Source organism: Uloborus diversus, chromosome 9 (assembly GCF_026930045.1).
Source record: "Uloborus diversus isolate 005 chromosome 9, Udiv.v.3.1, whole genome shotgun sequence".
Lineage (NCBI taxonomy): Eukaryota > Metazoa > Arthropoda > Arachnida > Araneae > Uloboridae > Uloborus > Uloborus diversus.
Window position 1 is genome coordinate 100,724,182 of NC_072739.1, and position 21,079 is coordinate 100,745,260.

Consider the following 21,079-nt stretch of genomic DNA (forward strand, 5'->3'; position numbering starts at 1 on the left):
AAGAGTTTGTGCGAGGTATGTATACCATGTTTGACTGCGCTTCATGTTCGTTCTGATGAATTCATATCGCAGACACGAACATTTTTTTCATCTGCCCATGATGCCGATTGCTTACTTTGCGACAGCTCATTTTGCCGACACAATAAAGCATCGATCATCTCAGAAAGTTCATCTATAGAGTCGGCATTTTTGCTTTTCAATTTATTCTAGATTCAAAATATTTGAGTACAAAGTAATGTGTCGGGCTTGACCATGCGTAAAAATTTTCACCTTTTAATGAAGAAAGAAAAATCAATAGTTTGTATAGGCATGTCTAGTGCAACCTGTGATCATACTGACGACTGTTCTTCTGAAAGACATAATCAACTCAACAACTGCTAATTGCACCGTATTCCCAATTTAACGACATTCATATGAACAAAATTTCATTTTGCCGACACTGATCCAAGGACGCCCCGAACTTAAATTTTTGGAAAATTCTCAATTTGCCGAAGATTAAAATATGGGTATGCAATGCACATATGAGAAGGAAAATTCGGGAATTAAAAAAAAAAAAAAAGGCAATGTGTTCCAAAACTTGCCGAATCATCAAACAAGTTTCGCCGAATAAGAATATTTTGCTGAGGCCACAGGGTCAGTCGACAGTTTCAGCTACAATCGGCAATTTTTATTTTTAGAGTTAATTCTGAATGTCATGGACGTTTTGGATTTGAACGTTAAATTCGACATTCGTAAATTCTAATCGAGTATTTATTCTGTAAAAAATCTAAAAAGAAAAAGAAACCTTAATATATTATTTAGAAATTACCTGGGAATTTGTATTGCACATTAAGATTACCAAACTATGAGCAGTCAAGATGCACGTTTCAAACATTTTTTTAAAAGTAATTATTTAGAACAAACATTACATAGAAAAACCAATGGAAATTCTCGATACAATAGCTTCTGGCTGTCGACACATTTATGAAATTGTATCATCAATAAAAACCGCATCAAAGTGGAAAAAATAATACATGGGACGCCTAAACTAAAGCAAATTAAAATAGAGAGAAAGAAAGTGAAAATATTTCGATACAAAGTCACATTTGTACTCATAAGTGTTTGTTTTTGAAACAAACTTTCTGAACGCACGTTTAGCACCATTTCCCCTTTTTCTACCCCAACGAGTAAAAATCGAAATAGTATTTTACTAGCCCTGCTGGAGTTATACCTAAACCTATTTGTCGACCACCACACAAGTGTCAGGACATTTGTCGGTCAATTGTAGTACTCAGAAATGTCGCCGCCGAGACGGCGTAGTCGTGTGGGGGGTACAAGAAACACAGAAATGTCTGAGCTTCAGGGTCTTTCCCCAGGTCTTTCCCACTGAAAGCGTTTTTCTGGAACTAGGAGCTCTAGGGAAAATTAGGGAAATCCTAGATCAACTGCTTTAGTTTTGAACGGTCTGTCCGGAGCCCTGCTGTGTGACCTTTCCGCCAAAAGAAGAAAATGGTTATTTGCGCTGTGGAACCTTGATGACAAAAGTTGCATTGAGTTTGATTTTCATTGCTGACTGCATCAAGGAGTACAGCAGACGACTTGAATGACTATCCTACATAGAGTTATTTTGTTTATTCAGCACTGCACGAAAAAGTTTAGTTGAAATTTTGAACTTCACTTTGCAAGTGAACGAGCAATAATTCTTCTTGTGGCAAGGAAGTAAAAATCTGAAAGCATTTGATCTTTTGATCTTGGTTTGTGGAAAAAAAAAAAAACTTATTGACATGCAGCAGAAGAGGTATGATTATTTTAATGCAATTTTTCAAAGCTTTTTATTTTGAGCTTATCTTTTTTATATATCTTCCATTAAAATATTGAAAAATAAAAGCTGTAAATTGGATGCTGGCCAGGATGGAAAAATGGATGTCTATTGGCCCCTGTTACATATTCGCAGTGTTGAAAGTTAAAAAAAAAAAAAAGAAAAAGAAAATTAAAGAAAGAAAAGGAAAACGAACGTTTTTTTTTTTTTTTTTTTTTGCTGTAAAATTTAAGAAAATGCAATCTTAAAATATTATTTATGAACATTCAAAAATGTACATCATTAAAATTACCAAACTAAAGGCAACTGAAATACGTTTCAAACACTTTTATAACCAATAAAGTAGAAAAAAAAGTAGTGAGTGCGGTATTGAAACGCATGACAAGCTTCAGTTTAAAAAGTAGATAAATAAACAAAGAAGACAGTTTCAGAGGGGCAACCCTCACATCTATACTTCTACTTTTTTATAAACCACGATATCATCACGAATATCAGAGTAAAGTGTAGAAAAGTAAAGACCGTCAAAATATGTTTCAAATATAGAAAAATATTTAAAATTTAGTAATGAAAATTCACACCAGTCGCTCTAACGGTAAAAAATTAAAGTTAAATAAAAGTTATCGATGGATACAGGCATTCATGATTCCTGATTTTTTAGGGTTAAAAGTTATTTAAGCTATCACTGCAAAATAAGTCGTCTAAAATTTCGATTTTTGGTATTCAATTTCAAAAAGTGTTCGGGAGAGAGTCTCTGATTCTGAACCTCGTTAACCAAAGATGGCCTACCATCGAATTTTTAAAACTTCAATTTTCAAAAATTTTCGAGAGAAATCAGTTGATGCACAACTTTTCCTAACATCACTTATGATCGTTTGACGTTTAAAACTATATGTTTAGAACTACAATTCGAAAAATTTCTGGGGAAAAATTTCGATCCCCGTTTCTCAAACCCAGTGGCGTAGCCAAGACTGTTTCGGACGCAGCTAGATTCTTAGTAAGAAATTATCATATTAACTGGAAAGTCGCCCGTCAAAATATGACGGGTGAAAATTGCTTCTCTTCTTTTACATTTCAACGAAGCAGTTGCCTGTTTGATGATATTTTGAAAGTTGAAATTTTAACCCTAACTCCAGTGGATTAACCCGAAACTCCAGTAGATTGCGCTCATAGTTAATCGCTTTTTCGTTTCTTCATTCCCCTGAACTGACTGTAAATCAGTTAAGTTACCGGATCCAGTTCAGCCTTGTCACGATAAAGCCTTTCCCTGCATGTTAAACATTACCAAAATATATTATCAAATTATCATGCAGTTTCATTTCTGAAACACGCGGGTTACTCGATCATAGGCTATTATTTATATGAGGATTATTTTTCATTGAATCGCTAATTAGGCTTCATTACAAATTATGCTAATAATTGGTAGCTTTTAGTTATTAATTAATAATTTAAAACTCCAGTGCACTCGTATTCGTGAATCTGATTATATTAAAAAAGATATCAATAGCCGCAAAATGTGTGCTTGAGTAATATGATTAAAATTTAACTAGGACTAGGAGACAGAAATACTGATGTTTTCACCCACAATAATGCTAATAATTCACTACAACATGCTCAGAAAATATTTTTAAACATTAAAAATTGAAATAGCTTTCATTTTTTTAGCTATTTATAAATAAGACTTTGATTTCACTGTGTACTGACATCAGACAGAGTTAGACCACTTTGACGCTCTTAATCATCAATACTGTTCTTTAAATTGATCCTCACTTGTTAAATGTCGAAATTGTACTTTCAGTTGCTGCCATAGATGCCAGAGGGCTTGTAGAAAGAGCAGAATGCGACTATTTGGGAAATTGACGTAAAAATAGTAATTTTAGGCAACATTTGGTAACGTGGAAAGAGGATTTGGAGTACCTCTCGGAATATTTGTAAAATTGAAGTCAGTTTGAGGACTATATTTGCTGATATTAGAGGGTCAAGAGTTTCTCCCGGAAATGTTTCGGATTTGGAAGTTTTCAAAACGCAATTTTAGACACTCTTTGCAGACGTTAGGTGAGAGGGGGGTGTTTCAGAATTTAACTCAGCAAAATTTTGAGTAATTTCAGGCTATCTTTGACGTTTGGGAAAGTGCGTGGCTCCGGGAAACCTCAACTGGACTTTTGTTTTTAAATTGAAATCCTAAAACGCGTTTGAGGCTAATTTTGATGACGTTTGGGAAAATATAGATTTTGGAGGATGTCTCAAGAAAATCTTTGATTTTGAAGTTTCAAAAGCGAAGTTTTAGGTTCTGTTTGTTCGAAATTGGAGGCCTGAAAGCAAGACCACCGACAGCCAAGGTGGGTCCCTTGTTGGTTGTTGGTTTGCTTTCTAGGCCCCTTTCCTCCCATAAAACTGATAAAATTTATACTAGTCTGATTTCGAGCCGGGCTCACTGGTCAGACCTCTAGTTTCCCACTAGGTAGACACGGCCTCTTATCGGCAAGGGACTTTTAAACTAATGTTTCGTGACCTCAAAGGAAGAGATAGGGTTCCGTGGTTCTTGTGGCAAAAAATGCAATTTCAAGCCATCTTTGGTTCTGTTCGGAGAAGGAATAAAGTGTCTGGGAGCTATGTCCCTGCTAAAAACATTAGAAAACTATGTTTGGTCCCGTTAGATGAGGAGAAAGTATTACCGAAAATAGTTTCAAATTTAAAACTGGAAAACCCCATTTTTGGAGACAGAAAAAAAATGTTTAAGTTTTTCGAGGGACAGCCTCTGAACATCATCACAGATAGTGTAAAAATACGTTTTTCGAACTTCAATCTCAGAAATTTTCGGGGATGAGTCTTTTAACCCCACTCTCCCCCCTCCCAACACTAAAAAGATGTCATTCACCACTTCTTTCCTTAATGTGATTAATAGTGGTTTATGATTGCCTATGGAACCTTAATTTTACAAAATTGCAAAGGGAGCGCCCCTGGGCCCCATCCCTTCCCTAACGGATCCAAAGATAGCTTAAAATCGCATTCTTAAGTCTTCAGTTTCGAAAAATTTTCCGAGCCTGCTCTCACCCAAACATCGTCAAAGGTTGTCTAAAATTTCGTTTTCAGAATAACAATTTTTTAAATTCTCAGGAGGAGAACTCCAGAACTCCGTTATTTCTAACCTTCCATTATTATCATGGTATGGCTCATATTATATTCTCTATATCATATTATATACTCTGTTTTTCAGCACACAATGCAATTCTCCTGATTTGTATAGTTTTAACCTTATTAGTGCGCTATGGAAATATTCAATTAGAAACAAGGTATTTTTCTAGCCTTTTTTTCTAGCTAATCTGCCATTGTCAACTGGGCATTTGTCAGTACCTACGCTCTCACCTACAGTCTCCATAAATAGCCTAAAACTGCGTTTTTAAAACTTTAATTTTGAAAACTTTTCGGGGGATGGCCTCCGAACTCCCCCCCCCCCCCATTACTTTTCTTCGCGTGAACAAAGATAGCATAAATCTTTATCTCTAGAAATCTTTACAGAAAAGCACCCAAAACCATCCTTTCCATAATAAAGCCTAAAATTGACCCCAGCGAAAAAGATAATGGGAAGAAACCTGCACCCTCTCTTTCTTAAAATATACAACAAAGCCTAAAGTCACCTTTTTCGGATGCCAATTCAGGAAATATTTGGGGGGAGAGCAGTACATATTGTTTTTTTATCGAAATTAATGCATCCCCTTAGCATTACTAAAGCAGCATAGCATTACTAAAGACTTCAATCTTTATATATATATATATATATATATATATATATATATATATATATATATATATATATATATATATATATATATATATATCAGTGGCGTCACTACGGGGGGGGGGGGGCGGTTCGCCCCGGGTGCCATCCGTCTGGAAGGTCATATTTGCAGCAAGTGTAATTGCAAGTTTTTGAGAAATATGCACCTAAAATGCATTTTTAAGCCTACAAATTTGGAAATTTTCCGGGGGTAAACCCCCGGACACTCCATTTTTATGTTTCTTGTACATTAGCACGCTTAAAATTTCGTTACAACACATATATAGTTGTTTCTGAAAATTGCATGAATATCATGTTTTTATGTTTCCATATTTTTTTTCTTCTTCTTTCCTCCTATAGATGGGGGGGGGGGGGAGAATGACACCACAAATTATCGCTCTGGTGTCACCCATGCTAGGTACGTCACTGTATGTATATATATATATATATATATATATATATATATATATATATATATATATATATATATATATATATATAAATATATATATATGTGTGTGTGTGCCGGCAAATGTTAGGAGTCAGTCGGCAAAATCACTTTCAACACTCCCCTAAACGAATGCACTTGGCGACGGCCCTGAGTAAAACCTGTCTACAACGATACTGCTGGGATTTTAAGAAATATTGTTATAGACAGGTTATCGTTATAGACAGTTTGATGATTCATGCTGACAATTTGCTTGGAACCAAGGTAAATATCGTTATAGACAGGTTTATTGTTGTAGAGAGTATCGTTATACACAAGTTTCACTGTACTTAGATTATTTCCTACTTTTTAGTGCGATCCAAGCTTATAGAAATAGTCTCTAGAATTAAAAAACATTTTTATACTTTATTGTCAGTTGTGTTGTGCAAGACAACCAATAGCAGCAGCAAAAAGTATATGTTCCTTCAAGCTCAGAATGTACAGTTCAAAAAGTTTAACCTCCCCATTTTCTGTTTGAAAATCAAATTGGTTAAAGTTTAATTGATAAGCAACGGAACAGCATGAATTTTGAAACATTAACATAAAAGCTGCAAGTGTGCAAGTAGAGTTATTTTTTATGTAGTAACTTGAATTTCTGGATAAATTTCTGAAGAAAGGACGATATGGACTTGTTTTTCCAGAAGAAGTTTTGAAACATGATTCATAAATTGATCGCGGGCGCTGAATCCGATGGTGGACGGGGGTAATTGAAATATTATGGTATATTTCAATTGAATGACTAAGTCTTGATAGTTCGCTATGCAGCATACAACGCTTTTGAGACTTTTCGTTAGTCATTGGTCATTCTTTTTAAATAAAGTATTAGTTTTCAGTTCCTATATTAAATTCGCATCCAGTGAATCGAAGTTGAATGAATCCATGAATGAAGCGTGTTTTTTTAGTTTTATTATTTTATTCAGCAAAAAGTATAATATAAAAGCTTATCTCGATGTTTTTTTTCCTCTTCTGTTCCGAGTTTTAATCAGACTGTCAAGTAACAGAAACATTTTCTCTGTCATTAAATGTCATTAACTTTTTTCCCCCTCAGTTTGAATCATAAACTAATAATAAGAGTAGATCGAGCTATGGCAACCCTTTTGCTGCTCACAAACCAAACCATGTGACTTGTTGATATCCTAGCAACGGGGAGTGTTCATCGTAGCAGACGACGTCATCCATATCTAAAGAAATCATGTTTGCCAAGCGCTAAGTTTATTTTCTTATTCATAACAGCCAAGTGCAAGAAAAATGGTTCACTATTGCTGCGCATTTCTTTGCATAGAAAAATATGTAAAAGGATTTCCTGTAACATTTCCCAAGTACGCAGTGCTATTAATATTACATTTTATTACATATCTTGCAATTATTCTTTTCCGAGCCGTATTTCGATACGAAGTTCATAACTATTTCTATGAAATACTAAGTAAGTAATATCAGTGAAACTCATAGGAATACATTTTATACACTATTTTGCTAGCTTCTTGAAGTATTTTTATCCTCAGAGAAGTGAAATGCATTTTGAAAAGGTTTTTAAGTGTTAGCAAATTAGTCTTAATGTTGGCGACAATTTTTTTCCGCCAATTTGAAAGATCCTCTTTTTAAAATGAAAACAATCTTGATTTTTAGTTTTCTCTTTTATGTACACATACTCTTCGTGGTTTAAAAAAAATAAAACATTAAATTTAAATGAAAAATTGAAATAATAGTGACAAAAAGTATTTTTTCTGTAAAATTTGAATGGAAAATGTAATCTTATAATACAATTTAGGAACATCCATGATTCTCTTTTATTAAGATTGTCGAAACAAGGGCCGCAGAGATGTGCGCATCAAACATTTTTTAACGCAAAAAAAAAAAAAAAAAAAAGGATTCAGTGCACTATTCACTAGGCCGCATAGTGGGTATGTCTTTCTAATCGGAAACTATGGGCCCGGCTCAAATTAAAGTATTGTGCATAAAGTAAAATTAGCATAATGGGAATGAGGACCGGCGACGAAACTTGCACACCTTGTCTCTCGGTGGCCCAGGTTATACAAAATCATGCTTCATGGTTCTTTAGTTTAAAAAAAGATAAAAAAAATAGGATGGCTTCATAGGGGCCGCCGAAACATTCCCATACGTAATTTTTTTGATGAAAAATATTGTCTTGAAAATCGTTTCTATAAGTGGAGAAAAATGCTTGGGTCGTCGAAATAAATTTTAAACAGAGAGAGGGGAAAAAAAACGGTTTAATGCTAAGAGGGATTCAAAGTATTGTGATGAATACTTACACCAGAAGTTCTAAATGTCTGGACGTAAAAATCTTAAGTAAATCAAAGCTTAATCAAGAGATGCAGGAGACACGTTTAAAATAAAATGAAGTGGAAATAAGACCTAATTTATTACAAAAATTACCACATCCGTTCAAAATGTTAAAAGTTCTTTTTCTGGGGCCGCAGAATGCTTGTATTTCAAGAAAACAAAAATATTATGCTGGAAATTGAGAATTTTACTATGGGAAATCCAAGCAAATAATCGTGTTTGACAAAGGAAAATTGGAAGATGCAAAGTGATTGAGAATTTGGCTTTTTCAACGTATGCATCCCCCCCTCCAAAAAAAAAAAAAAAAAAAAAAAAAAAAAAAAAAAAGGAAAAGAATAACAATGAAATGATTTTTTTTTAAAAAAATCGCCGTTACCTGTTGTAAAAACAGTCCCATCTGAGTCTGAGATTTCGTTGCATAAAATGATCTCTAATGAACCGCGTTCATGCAATCCTTGCCTTTACTATTTAATATAGCTGAAATATGCCTTTACTAATAATGTAGCTGAAAGCCTGTGTCTGGACAACTGGATCTCTGTTACGCGCATAGTGCCTAGACCGCTCGGCCGATTTTCATGAAATTTGGCACAAAGTTAGTTCGTAGAATAGGAGGGAGCACCTCGAAGCGGTTTTTCGAAAATTCGATTTTGTTCTTTTTCTATTCCAATTTTAATCCCATTTTACCGAGCGAATTACCATAACGTAGACGAGCAAATTACCATAACATGGACAAGCAAATTAACGTAGCATATTGGCGAGAAATTCATCATCTAATACTTGTAAATATACAGGCGAACCAAATGACCTTTTAATTTTCTACTACGGGCAAAGCCTTGCGTGTACCGCTAGTGACTACATAAAAAGAATATTTAACCCTATGGATTTTGGAGTGGCTGCCTGGAAAACATTTTTATTCATAAGATAAACTAAGCATTCGAGCAATGCGCAAAATTGTGTCATTTCTAATATAAATGTTCCGTGCTCACTAATAAAAAAAATAGAACATAAGAATTCTGTGTGAAGGGGGGATTTGATCTATGTCCACCTGCAACATTCCGATAATTCTCCGTTCGGGAGATGATGTCATGTTCCTCTCTGAACTCACAAGAATGAGAGCGTGGGTTGGAACTGCATCCATGGCTAAACCGGTTTATTCTTTTACCCAGTATCAATAAACTGGGCTGGGGTGCGATGAGAAAACCAAAAAGAAAATCAAATAGATTACCGTTGATGCTCTTGCTCATTGCTTCAATATGAAAAGGTTGATAAACAAGAAATAAAGGAAGGCCGGAAAGAAAGAAAGAAAGAAGAAAATGTTTGTTCAGGTGTGTCACAGTGAGACTTATCAAAAACATCTGCAATAAGAATAGTGCAAATTACTTTTAAATAAATAAAAAAAAAAAACGCCTTCAAAAAATACCCAGGAACTAAAAAGCAAAAAATAACTGATTACACTTACATTCTATTTCCTACCCAAACATAGAAATGAAATTTATTTTACAATTCCAGTGCAAAAATAAACTAAACTAAACACCGAATTATAAAATAAACACTGATTTAAATTACTATACGATGAATTATTTTAAATACCTAACTAATTATATACGTTCTCTTAATTTTTAATAACCTTTTGAAGTCGGGGCCTACTATAAACAACTACATACATAACGTAACTGACAACCCACCGAATCCTGAATTAAACACCAATTTAACTATACGCGAAATTAGTGTTTAAATCTAAATCTACTCAGTTATGTTAGGTAGTAGTTTATAGGAGGCCCCGACTTCAAAAGGTTATTAAAAATTAAGAGATCGTATGTAATTAGTTAGGTATTTAAAATAATTCATCGTATAGTAATTTAAATCAGTGTTTATTTTATAATTCGGTGTTTAGTTGATTTTTGTACTGGAATTGTAAAATAAATTTCATTTCTATGTTTGGGTAGGAAATAGAATGTAAGTGTAATCAGTTATTTTTTTGCTTTTTAGTTCCTGGGTAAAAAAAAAATTGTCTTCATCGTTTGTTCAACTTTATCAAAGTTTGCTTTCCGAAAGCAAACGCACTAAAAAAAAAAAAAAAAAAAAAAAAAAAAAAAACGAAATCGCTTTTAAGTTTAAATTTGTAAAATTGTAAATTTTATAATTGTAATGTTGTAAATAGTAATTTATGTTTCGCAATACGTGTCATGTAACTCGTGATAAAAAAAGTCGCATGTTTCTTCACATGGCCCCACTATAGCTGAATTTTATGTTTGCTTCAGAGAATCCTTAATTCAAAATTTTCATTATCATTACTCTTAATAATATACATTTTTAGTACTCTCTTTAACTATAGGTAAAGAAAATATAAACCTTTTTTTTTTATGGCCTTTGTTTATCAATGGGTTTTATATTTAATCGTTTGTGAGGGAAATTGCATGAAATTTATTGTTTTACCCTTAACTTTTCCCTAAAGAACAAATAGGGTAAATCAAAGATTTGGAACCTAAGTTAGATCACCCCTAAACAAAACCACCACTAAACAAACAAACAAAAAAAAAAAAGCATAAAAACCGGTTCACTAAGTGAGACGATATACAAAGTTAATAAAGTACAAATCGATTTAAAAGTGAGCATGATATTTGAAGAGTTTCTTCAATTTCATCAAACCTGAACTTGATTAACATTAGCCCGCCGAGGAACTATGCTGTTTCAAACAAGAAAAGACTTTTCCTTATCGGTACAGGCAGTTTCGTGCACAGAAATTTTGGAGCTCATCACAAATGACTTTTCCGGGCCCCTCTCCATATTGTTTACCCCTATGTTTCACCGTTGGTTACAAAAATATTGGGCCCCCTTCAGGCTCGGGCCCGGGCCAACAGGTGTCCCTCCCCCCTCCCTGTGCACGCCCCTGGGTACAGGTGTCTTCGAGTATTTATGGAACATTGTGCAAAGAAAAAACAAATCCGACGAGTTCAGAACCTCCTCCTTTTTTTTAAGCCAGCTAATTAATATAACCCTAATTTCAAATTGAACTGGCGGCATCGTGAAATAGTAAATCCAGAATATTGGTCAAACTTCAGAAATCATACTTATAATGTATATTATAAAAGAATGTAAATTAAATCGTGGGGGAGGGGTGTTCTGTATTCAATTCCCCCTCAATTGAACACTAAATGTATTTAAAAATTGGAATATTAAATAAAGAACTTTATATTTTAGTGCCTAAATAAAGTTATTTATTAGTAAATAAAATATTAAAGTAATTGATTCAACTATTAAAGTAGCAAAATATATTTAATTTACTGCTTTGCTACGCAGTAATAAATACATTAGTAACACCTATAATAAAAAATTACCATGCGGCGCAGCGTTAAGAAAATTAATTATCCATTTGCCGCGAGAATTAAATGTCGTTCAAGAGAAAGCCAAAACAGGTGTGAAAATACACCGATCACAGCAACACCACGTGACCATGACGTATGAAATTTAAAGTTTCTTGGATTTCTCCGGGACCCCTTATCAGATCCAGACCAAATTACAATGGGACCATCTGGAAAGTATACCCTTCCAAACTAATTTTTTTTTCTTTTTTCAAATCGATCCAGTAGTGTTGGAATAATTCGAAAACACACATAAAAAAAAGCCGCAATACGAAATCATAACCTCCTTTTTTACTTTCTTCTATATCTAATATATAGAAGAAAGTATTGGATTCGTGCAAATTTTCGAATTTCGAATTTTGACGGATTCGAACGTTTTGAGGTGTGCTGAGTCCATTTCGACCATTTTTGGAAAATGTCTGTCTGTCTGTATGTGTGTGTGTATGTGTGTGTGTGTGTGTGTGTGTGTGTATGTGTGTCACGTCTGTGTGTGACCAGTTTTTTGTGGCCGCTCTACAACAAAAACTACCGCATGAAATCGAACGAAATTTAGTACACATATGTGCCCCTATGTGAACTTGTGCCCATTAGTTTTTGGCGCGAATTCCTCCAAGGGGGGTGGAGCAATAGGACGTTTTTCGAGTTACGCGTGCTTGCTATTCCTCAGGAAGTAACTGGCGGAATCAAACAAAATTTGGTCCATATGTTGGTATTAACAGGAACAGGTGCTGATTCAATTTTGGTGTCAATAACTCAAACGGGGGTTGAGCTATAGAACGTTTTTTGTCGTCAATTGTGACTGCTGTATCTCAAGAAATAACGAATGGAATCAAACAAAAATTTTTTGACAAGTAGCCCTTAGTGGGTATAAGGGCTGATTTTATTTTGGTGTCAACAGCTAAAAAGGGGGTAGCGCAATCACTCGTTCTTTTTTTCCATTTTGAGTGCCCTATCTCAAGAAGTAATGCTACGTTCTGGTTGAAATTTGGAATATATGTGAATCCATATGTAAACAGGCTTTGGTTCAATTTTGACGCCGATCGCTCCAAGAGGTGTTGATTTTTTTTTTTTTTTTGCGAATAAAAATATTTTTATTAATGCAACAATAAGAAAGATGAATCGTAATAGATTGTCGTCTGCGTATTTCTCGTGATTTTAATTGTATGGAAATGATAGGAAATATTATCTCAATGATTTAAAATTTTAACTGTTGCCATCTTATGTTTGTTAACAAATAAAATATTTGTAATTAATTCAAGCAAGGCTTTTAAAATAATTTTCAATTTTCGCTCTTTGCTTTGCTTTTGCAATAATTCAGACATTGGGATAGTCGTCAAGTTTTTGCATGTGTAATTTTGTTTTTGTTGGGAATATTGCTTCCTCGTCAAGCATGGGGAGGGATCATGAAAAAAAGAAAAATATAGAAGAAAGTTTCGTGATGGCCACAACATACTAGTTTTGAAGTTGGTTAACAAATCAAATAATATTTTAAAAGTAATAATTGGAACTAAGGGTGCCTGGAACCTGAACTTTTATTAGGGGAGGGGGGAGGGGGTGAATTCTCAATTTACCGAATAAAAATCCGAATTTTGCAGAATGATTCAAAGAAAAAAAAGGAAAGAAAGAAAGACGTGTATGAATGCATACTTCTACATTTAATGAGAAAATACTTTAAGTAATTTAAAAAAAAGATTAATATAAATTGCGATATTGTTATACTGTCTCCAAATCTTCCGAATCATTAGTCAAAATTTGGTGCAGAAAAATTTTTTGGGGGTGGGGGTGGGGGGTGGGGTCAAAGTGACCTCCCGTAACCTCCTATCGATGAGCCCCTGGTTGGAAGAAATTTACCGCAATCCGCAATCAAGCGCGAATCCAGGGAGTTAATCAAAACCTGCCCGCCTATCTGAAGTGACCGAAGATAATGACAGGATATCTGCACACTGTTAAAAATATCTGCTTAGAAAGGAAAACAAATATCTTCTCATTTTTTCCAAGCAGTTTTGACTTAGAAATAAGTAAATGACAAATTTAAATTCAAGTTAGCAGACCATCTCAAAAATAACGCATGCGCAGAAAGGAAAGCGGGAGTTGCATTTCTCCTTTCAACGTACGAATACAAGAAAATATTAGCGTTTTGCACTTTGGACCAGGAACATTGCGAATGAAGGAAATGAAAGGCAAGAATCATCTTTCTATAACACTGTAAAAAAATTCCGAACGTTACTTCTCGCTGTTGTGAAAAATATTTTTAGCTCCCAGTTTAAAGATTAACAGAGCGCATTTATAAAGTGTATCGACTTCAATTTGATTACGGCCCGTTCAGACTGATTAAGCTCCCAAAGGGGGCAAATAAGTTCATGGACTACTTAGCTTTGCAAGAATTACAGGCGAGCAAAGTACCATACTCACGAATGGTACAATATGTGTTTATTTTTGAGACATTAAAACCAGTTCGACATGTTCTCATTTTTGAAACCGCACTATTCTCAGAAATGATATCGTCTGTGCCCTGTGCTTATTTCTAAGTTCAAAAATGAGAACGTGGAGAACCGGTTTTGAGAATTGTCTCGGAGCCATTTTGAGTAAGTGATGCTCTCAAAAAAAAAAAAAGCAATTTTTTTTTTTCAATTCTAAGAAAACTGTTTCAACAGTGTGCGTCCAGCTCAGTTGTTGACTATTCCAGACCGATGAGCCCATTACAGGGACGCTGGATGTCATAACCGGGCTGTCGGCATTTCCATATGTTTTACAGTTTATTCTCCCCCCCCCCTCTTCCCTCGCAAACCAAAATACCCCTGGGTGGTGCGCTAGCCCTAAGTTGAGAAAAGCGAATTTAATACCGCCACCAATCTTAATAAAAAAATTTACCTAGATTTCCTGTCTCTTAATAAATTATGTCATCATTTTATCGTCTGCTTCTAACCGAACACGCCTAGCAACGGGGCTTTACGGCTGACGCAGGTGCATTCAGTGACTGGCACGGGAAAACAAATGGGGGTCAAAGTTAAACAAGAAATTAAGATGGGAAGAAAAAAAAAACTTTAAAATTTATGATTGTCTCCTGGTGTGCCATACCGAGACCCACGTGATAACAGGCCAGACAACTCCCCTCCCCCCCGCTTCGTTACGCCACCAGTAGTCGATCTTTGAACTTGGCGCGAAACTTTGAAAGCAGTGCAGTCTACCAGTTAAACAATAGTGCTTCTTGGTCTGGTTGAAATAGATGAAATAGGAAATATTAACTTCGGCTGCACATTTTTGAATACAATACTGTTGGATTTATCTCATCCTTTCCACGTACCGGAATGTAGAGGCAATTAAAAAATATATATATAATATAAGTGTCTGCTGAGTGAATTTGAGTCAGCGATTTCCGCTTCCGAACAACCTGCATGTGAAAAAAAAGCTGGACGTCTCATGGAATAAATTTTAAAGTTCGGAGGTAAGTAGTTTTCTCAGATAAACAAATTTACATTTTATGCAGTTAAGATTACTTACGTTTTCCTCCATTACACGAACAATTGTCAGCTTCCTTTCTGATATCTTTGTCTGTAATTTGTAATTTTAGTATACTGCTTTAATATTTGAAACGGTTAACTTGCAACTTTTTATTTCTTTATTTTTTCAACTTTGTACACGCATTTATTCGAAATGGATTTTCCAAGCTGACAATATACATATGTCAAAATTTTCTGCAAATATACTTGTTGCTATCAAAAGCAATGTAACTTGGTGTTGATATTCAGTTAATATGTAAACAAGTTAATTGAAACAGGCTTTTAACTGAACTAATCTTATATTTTCCGTTTCGATTAAATTGTTTCATACGCTAGCATGTGTTATTTTGATCAAAAAACATTCCTTGATGGGCTTCCGTAGTTCTGAGATAGAAGATTAGATTTGAACGCCGGAGGTCGTGGGTCCGATACTCAAACATTTCCCCCCAACTACGCCCCTGCAATGTTATTCAAACAAGCTGGTTCTGTGCGTAAATTAAAAAAATATATACGGTTTTTTTCACTGTTGTCTTTAAGTTTTATGATATTTATGCACACATTGTGGTTAAGTTAACGGTATTCATAATTTCTGGGCTTGCGAAAGATTAGTTTTGAGCAGTGGATACACAACGTGTTTTTGCCAAATGCTCTGTGCTTGTTTGTTTATGCTTAAAAAGGGCAAAATATCTTGAACTACATATTTTTTGAACTCCTTGGGTTTTCTGTTAATAAGCTTTCAGGAACTCTGAAACTGTAACATAAATTGAATTAAGGGGCTGTCTATAAAGTATTATGCAAACTTTTGAACAAATCCCCCCCCCCTCCTCCTTGTTACATGTAACGCTGTTCAACATGAGCATATTGTTATAAACAACGCGTGATGTCACACTTCTTGTTATCCCCTCCCTTCCCCCTGTCACAAAACTGTCACATTGATTTTCTAAAAGAGCATACTCAGCAAAATGTTGATCTAAATTTAACATATATGAGGTTTTAAGTATTAAAGAAAGTTGTTAAAATGATCATTCTATGAAAAGTTTTTTGAAAAAGGTTACTTTGTCATCAATTAATGCTTTTTAAAATAATTTTTCAAAAGCCTAAAATGATGAACTATTAAAGCCCCCCCCCCCCACACACACACACAAGAATCATTAGCAGCAGAAAAAGCTGAAAATGGAAAAGTAGCCGAATTCCAAAAAAAAAAAAAAAAAAGACTGTTTAGACATTGAGTACATTTTTTGGATGTACAACATACAGTATTCATGATGTTGTATTATACATTCTTTAATTAACGTTTTTCAAGTTGAATTCCTGTGTAATTTTTCGAGAGTGCCCACCGAAGGGGGGGGGGGGGGGTTCGGAATCATATAGTCTCATAGTAATGATAGCTTTTCAACGGCTATAGTTATAAATAACTGTGCCCTTGAAATTTTAAGGGAGATGGAGATGTTTTGGGTTTTTTTTTTTTTTTTTTTTTTTTTTTAAGTTTTCATAATTGAAGGGGGTAGGGCACCGTCTACTTTGGGGGATGGCACCCAGGCATTCACGTCTTTTGAAAAGCATAAATTTGCTCAGCTAAGTTAACATTAATAATATGGTATTATGTACTTTAATTTGATGTTATGTCTTTGAAACATATTGCAGTCATGTTTCCCGTTTTCTTAAGTAAAAATGTTTATTTATTTTTTAAAATTTCATTTAATTCTTATTCAAATACAATAGTAATATTATTTTTTGTTTTGATGTAATTGTAAAATGAAAGTTCATTTATTTATTTGAATACTTCTTAAGACTTAATGTTTCAATACAATATACGAGTAGTTAAAATGCGATTAGTTAAAAAACAATTTCCAATGAAAAATAAAACTGTGTTTATTTATCACTTTGTTTTAACATGATTGTAAAATAAAATCGTGTTTAGTTATTTGAATACTTTGTAATACTTATAAATGTTTTTATGTTAAATACTATGAATTAAGCTCAGTGTATTTTTTAATGTATGATTATCTGTTCCTTTTTATATTTTCAAATGAAAAAGTAGAACTTGTAATGCTACTAAAATAACAGAAGTCAATAATAAATAAACCAAATAGTTTTATTTAACCAAAATATTAATCGAAGTGCTCACTTCCCAATATCATTGTGGATCGACAAACGATGACGTCATTTGCTAGTTGGATGGCCTTCCTATCTCGAAGGCCTCGGCCATACACAGCATGAGTAACGATTTATTCTATTTATACTGAACTTAGTAGCCTTAAATTACTCAGCAGTTGTGCAAACTTACAGCAGAGAAACAATCATTGAAAACGCTTCAACAACAACAAACACTTATCACGTAATTGCGAGAATCGTAATACTGTACAGTAGACCTTCGTTTTACGTAGGTTTATTTTACGCGGTTTCTATTATACGCGGCTTAAAATTTGACACCTTTATTTTATTTTACGGGGATGAGTTTCGGTTTTACGCGGATGCGGCAATGCAAACAGATACAATTTTCCTCCCTTTCAAAATCCGAACTCCTAAAGATTGCAGATTACGCGTAATCAACTGCATTTCGGCGTGCTAATAATCGAGCTTGTGCCACTGGGGACATTTTATGCAATTGGTTCCAGAGCTCTTTCCAGAAGTAAAGTTATTGAACTCACATAGTTCAGAACTCACTGGAAGAAGAGCTTTTTGGAGTGACAAAGGAGGCTGAAACCAACGAGGATACCGACGTTGGTGACGCACAACCGCAAAAACGTCCACATTGAAAATTTTCAGCCATTCCTAGCCAATCGAAATTATCTTTCTGATTTGTTAGTGAAGGAAGATTCTGTCATGGAAATGACGCAAGTCATCATGGAGGCGTTAATGCTCTGCAAAGAATTACAGAGAAAAAATCTTAATGACTGCCAAAGGTCTATCATAGCCATCTCCTCTATATAAACGGAACACGAAATTAATTTATGTTTTCTTTATGCATGTTGTGCATTATAGTCGATAGAAGTACACGTTAAAATTATTATACAAATAGTCATCCCTAGGATGAAGTATTTTATTATCTACGGAACCAAACCCATATTTTAACACAAGTATTAGGTCTCAAATTATGCGGTTTCGATTTACGCGGCATTTCCGTAGAACGTAACCCCCGCGTAAAACGAGGGTCTACTGTATTGTACTGTTAATAATTTCTTCACTAAAAGCAATTTTACAAAACTCATAATATCATTTTTTCATGAAAAATGATGAGTGAGGCAGTGAAGTGAGAAATATTTCAAAAATTAGAAATCGTTTCTTCCACATACACATAACTACAACGTATTACGGTGCAGGGAACTCACGCTAAAGATGCGTTCAAACCAAAAACTACTCTTTGGAAGTTCCAAGAGTAGTTTTTGAAGTGAAACCTTTTATGCAATGGCTTTGAAGTTCTGATCCGCAACTTTTCTGGGTGACGGAAGTGACGTAGTTGTTTTGTAATTGTTGCCAAAAACAATGAAAAATAATGACAATATAAAGTTAATTAACAGCAGAAGCGAAAACAATGAAAACGCACCAAGTATTTTTTTTTTTTTTTAATATTAAACAAATTATTTAAAAAATGGTCTGATCCTATGTTTTTAAGCATGCTCTTTCAGAAAAAAAAATACTTTTAAAATTTTGGAAACGACCCCATTATAATGAGCTCTTAAGTTCAGTTCTGTATTCTACGGGAGGGATAGCAGGATTTTCATTTCGTTCTAATCTTAACATGAATTTCAGCCATCTTCACGGGGGTACTTTGTGGGATAGGTGATTAAGCAAGCAAGGCGCCGAATCCCTTTGTTATTCAAAATTAAGAAAGAATAATCATAAAAACAATTATAAAACTAAAAATGAATCCATAGCCTCATCGTGAGAAATGTCTCGTAAAATAAATCATACTAGCTGCGTCGCCTGGCTTTGCACGGTCTACCTCGAAAATAAAAGTTACGTCAAGTGACGCCTGTTCAACATTCAGTCTTAAAAAAAATAAAAAAAAATGATAATAATTTTAATTCTGACAATTTGAATTCAAATTATGTATTTCGCAATCACGAGTTGCGACAGGACCCTATTTATTGCAGTTATTGTTTCTAGAAACGCCTACTGTCCCCCTAAGCTTGCCCCTCCTCCTGGGTGGTTACGTGTGTATAGTTGTGTGTGCGCAGGCGCGCGTGCATGCATGTGTAGGCTTGTGTGTGTGCATAGACCTGTGTGTATGCACGCAGGGGTGTGTATGTGTGTGAGCATGTGTGTGTACCGGACATGGACGCCTCCGACCAGGAAAAGCGGATTCCGATGCGCCTGCAGAGGCCGGTGGGCGGTGGTGCTGCAGAGCCGCTGGTCCAAGCTGAGAAAGGAACCACAACGCTAAGAACGGTCAAGTGAGAACAATAAGCAATCGTGATTGTTCAAAAAAATCAGTAAAATTTTGTAGCAAATTGCGGAAAAATAACCAAAAAGTAAACATTTTAAATCCCCGAATTCAGGAAAAGCCTTTAAAACAAAATCAAGAATTTTACTTCTTCATATTCGAGAAAAAGAAAAAGGCATCACATCTTTCGTCTCAATGATTTTCTTCACGCAGTAAATTTTAATAAAAGCATTGTTGCGAAAAGTTGAGATGAAGCACTGAATAATAATTTGAATGGAGAAAATTCGACAAATAGGGATTTTATGTCGAAATCTAAGTCTCCCAATTAATAGTTTTTAATTGATATCTCCGCTAATTTTTATCGGAGGATTATTTTAAATAGCTAAATATGAAGACGGGAAGATAACGAATCCATCGATACCTGGTTCGATGGTCAGTTAGTTCACTGTCGTTCGGGAAAAGAAACTTGGACATACATACATAGTTGCATACATAGGTACAGTGGTGTGAAGATTATTAGAATAATTGTGATTTTTTCAGTTTTTCTTGAATAAATTTTTATATACTTGTAATAATTCATGAAGGTTAATTTGTTTTGTTATTCCAATCATTTTTTCACTCGTTAAGAGTAGTTTAGGGGACATTACTTTGTTAAATGTTGGCATTTGTAAAATAGAAAAACCTTCAATCTGAATAATGAATTGCATTGCATAAAGAATTTGTTTGATTACCAATAGAATTTAAAACAAAATTTAAAAACTGTCTGCTTGCTCTGCTAATATATTATACTCTTTCCTTGGGAGGGCATCAGAATTATTTTCTTCTCAAAGCAATTCTTTTTGCAATTTTCATTAGTTTACAATCTACAGTTTTTGTTTTCTTTTGTTAAAGAACTATTGCGTGGTCATGAATGAAGCAAGTGATATTTTTCGTAGAAAAATAACTGCTATAATGTGTCTCATCCAAGAAAACCACTAAACACAACAAGAAACTACTAAAAAACTAAAAATTTTGTTAGCATCTGTATGTTTGATAAAAAAGATCTTTGAATTTCAAATGAAAATATTTAAATTCCAGAGTAGAGAAACGCAGCAGGGAAATAAATTTATTTCAAAAACAGAAAGGAAATTAATTCCTATTGCCAAGACTGACAGAAAAACAACTTAACACGAACTAAAAATCTCTCTGTAAGCGTATGGAGTAAATGTATGTGATTCTTCTATCCATACATAGCTCATTTCTGTTTAACTCTGTGCTCGTTGTTCCCGTAAAGAGGGCTAAAATCACATTTGCTACGGCAAAGAGACCAGGGTTGCCAGACGTCCCAGATTTCAAGGGACAGTCCCGTATTTTGAAAAATTGTCCCGCGTCCCGGGGAACTTCCGTACGGGACGGCTTATGTCCCGTATTCTTGCTGATAACAATATTTTACAGAACGTGGCATTATTTTAAAGGAAAAAATAATGGGA